This window comes from Microtus oregoni, unplaced genomic scaffold (genome assembly GCF_018167655.1).
Source record: "Microtus oregoni isolate MIOR12 unplaced genomic scaffold, Mior012 000050F_001, whole genome shotgun sequence".
Taxonomy (NCBI): Eukaryota; Metazoa; Chordata; class Mammalia; order Rodentia; family Cricetidae; genus Microtus; species Microtus oregoni.
In genome coordinates this window covers 311,319-314,578 of record NW_024543225.1, presented here as the reverse complement: position 1 = coordinate 314,578, position 3,260 = coordinate 311,319, and positions in this window count along the sequence as shown.

Sequence of the window (3,260 nt, the reverse complement as noted above, 5' to 3'; positions counted from 1 at the left end):
TGAGATTTTCTTCAGTTATCTTGGGTAAACAGGGCAGCAGTCGCAGCTCAGAAAACATTCCCCAGTATAACCAAAGAAGCTTAAAAGTATCCAGTCGTTCAGGAACACAAACAATATCCCCCACACTGCCAAATACCCTCCTACATACATTTCTTCTTTCACAGCAGAAAAAAAATAAAGATAAGGTGTCCTGTTTGTGTTATCTTAGTACTCTCTGGTTTTGTCTGCCCTGCCTTCTGCCTGCTTCTGTTTGTTTTTCTGACCCTAACCTTGTCTGGCCTCTTCATTGTCCTTTGAACTTGACAAAGTAAACTTTTTATCTAGCCCCCTTTCTTTGGGGCCATGTTTTAATTTAACCAAGTTATCAGTCATTGAAAATATTTCTTTTGTCAAGCTACCTCGTGAATTTTCAGGGGATCAAAGAGAAGCTACTGGGAAGTAAGAACCATTTAGCATCTCTTTCACCTATCATAAGGCTTCTTGGGAAACACTGCAGGTGTCTGCAATTTATTATTATCACATCACGAAATGCAGTTACTATTGGATATTGAACAACCTAGGTTAACATTAAAGATTTGTGTGACGCATTAATCTTCGTTTAATGGGCTGTCTGCGATGTGGAAATGACAACCTAAATTTGTGTGAAGAATTGGAAACTGTTTCCACAAAGGTAATAAAGATTTCAAACTCAGAACTGTCTGACTTCCTATTTGAAAGCTATTACCATAATGCCTTTACTGAAGCATTGTAAATTCTGACATTGGATCCTACCCACAGAGACCCACACCTCACCAACAAGCCATGGATGCTCTTTTCAGGATAGGTTACAGAATCATTTTGAACTTGCCTGACCCTTCTGCTTAGGATCCCTGGATGAACTCTTCTTTTTGTAGAGTTTCGATTGCAAGCCTTTTTTTTTCCCTTCCAGTTTGTTATTGCGGGAAGAGCTTTCCTAACAGTCCAGCTCAGTTTCTCTATTCTTGGTTGTTAAAATGAGTAAGAGATTCATGTTACCTGTTCACTGTGGTAATTAATGGGGTTGTTCAACATTTTACATTTTTTTTGTTTTAAACTTAGCATAACATTATCTTAAGAGATGTAAAGCTCATAATTGTTATCCACAGGCAGCATGTAAGCTACAGCTCCCCCGAGGAAGCAACAAGTCAGGGTTAAAGGAAAAGAAAATTCTAAATTTTCGTCTTAACTTCTTGGACATTTTGGAATTAAAAAAATAAAGCGTAACAAAGGAAGACAGCAACACAGCTTTCCCATCTGGATCTGGCTGTTAAAAGCAGAGCACAGGAACAAAGGATGGCTAATCATTAATAAAGTGGAGAGAAATGAGCACTTCACTGCATAAGATCATGACATTCGGCTCCATTACCGGAGCAGGTGAAGCTGGAACTAGGCTTCAGCAGCAGAGAAAGACTTGCCCCAGTGACTAAGGCCGAGGAGATGCAACCATGCAGATTATGGTCAACACAAAGATATAGTGCACCAATTATAAGAGGGAGAGTATGTGGAGAAGTATAGGGATTACTGAGATGACAGCAACACCACTGACTTCCTCACAGTTACAGTCAGAGAGTAAATGACCCAACCTGCAGACTAGCAAACAGGCGGGATCTAAGCCCCAAGGCAATGGATGCACTGGGGAGAAGTCACTGGGAAGGAAGGAGTCAGATAGACTTACTTTGGCTGTTTTTTTTCTTGTCCCTTACCTGGGTTTGCAGCAGGCACACGTTTCTGTTTCCTTGTAATCTTGCTGACTGTTTATTTAGTAGTTTCTTTGCTGTGTTTCAGTCCAACTGGCCTAAAAGAGGAAAGCAAAGTCTTAGTGCTCGTTACTTTCGCGTTATTTTGATTATTAAAGTCAGTGGTTATCTTTCATGTGCTGCTCTGTTTCCATTTTGAATATTTGGGTTTTAAGGAGCTCCAATAAAGATGATTTGCCTTTCTCCATTGAATAAATTGGTATAAAACAGTTGTATGGAGGGGTTAAAGTGTAGGCTTTAGTCCAATGGTAAGTTGCAGAACACTAAAACCAAGTGGGCCTTATGACAGACCGAGCACCAAATTGAAGTAAATACTGCCAAACAGGTTTGAGAACCGAGATACTTAGATTTGTGCTGCAGGAGGCTACTTAAAAAGAAGCAGACTGTTCCCTTCGAATTTCATGAACTATTCATGTCCTCTTGTCCTTTGTCCGTTTATTTTTATTTTGCTGTTTGTTTCTAATCAACATGTAAGAGCTACCTTAGGCTGCCCTTGACATTGTATTGTTTTTTTTTATGGGGGGGGGGGTATTAGTTTTTGACATAGGTTCTCACTCGGGCTCCCTTCAGCCGCCACCCCCCCCCCAAGCTTCCTGTCTCAGTTTCCTCAGTGCTTGATTTACAGATGGGAGGCCCCACAGCTGCGTAAGAGCGACTTTAGAGCAGAGATGTTTTTGCATTGAAACCCTTGTGCCAAGTTTGTTGAGTTTTCCGCTTTAGCTTATGCTATGTTTTACTACAAGGCTTTCCTCGCTAACTTCAGTATTAGATACATGTATTTCTTGAAAGAATTTTAATTCATGTTTCATATTTAGAAATGACTAAAATGTGCTAAGGTTTCTGAAAGGATGAATAAGAAGACCTGATTAACACACACACACACACACACACACACACACACACACACACACACACACAGACACACACACACGGGGTTGGACAGAGAACACACATGCAAGTGGGAGAAGGCACATATCTCAGGACCAGGAAAATTAATCTTGCAAAGGCTTAATTCTCCCCCAAGATAAGGTATTATTAATTCACCCCAGTTACAAATGAGGACCTGGCAAGATCTTTCTTATACATTTTTGAGCAGCTGGACCTTAATAGAGTTTGCAGAAATAATATGGTTGGAGAGGCAAAAGCGGGGGGGGGGGGGGGGGGAGAAGAAGAAAGAAAAATAAAAACAACTATGTATGATGCAAAAAGATATTATCTGAAAGATATTATCTGGGTCTTTAATATATGGTAAAGGCATATCTGCATTTTCTGGGGAGGGGTGTCATCCACCCTGGTGCTTTGAATGCAAACCAAGGGACACATGTTGCCATTCTGCTTTGGAGTTTTTTTGTTTTTTTTTTTTCAATTTTTTTTTTCCCCAGATGGAAACAAGTCTGGGTTTTGAGTTGAAGGCCATCCCAGAGGGGCGCTCGCTCCCCTGCAGCCCCCAGCAGGAGAAGGGGAGGAGCCTCTGCCAGCTTGTGG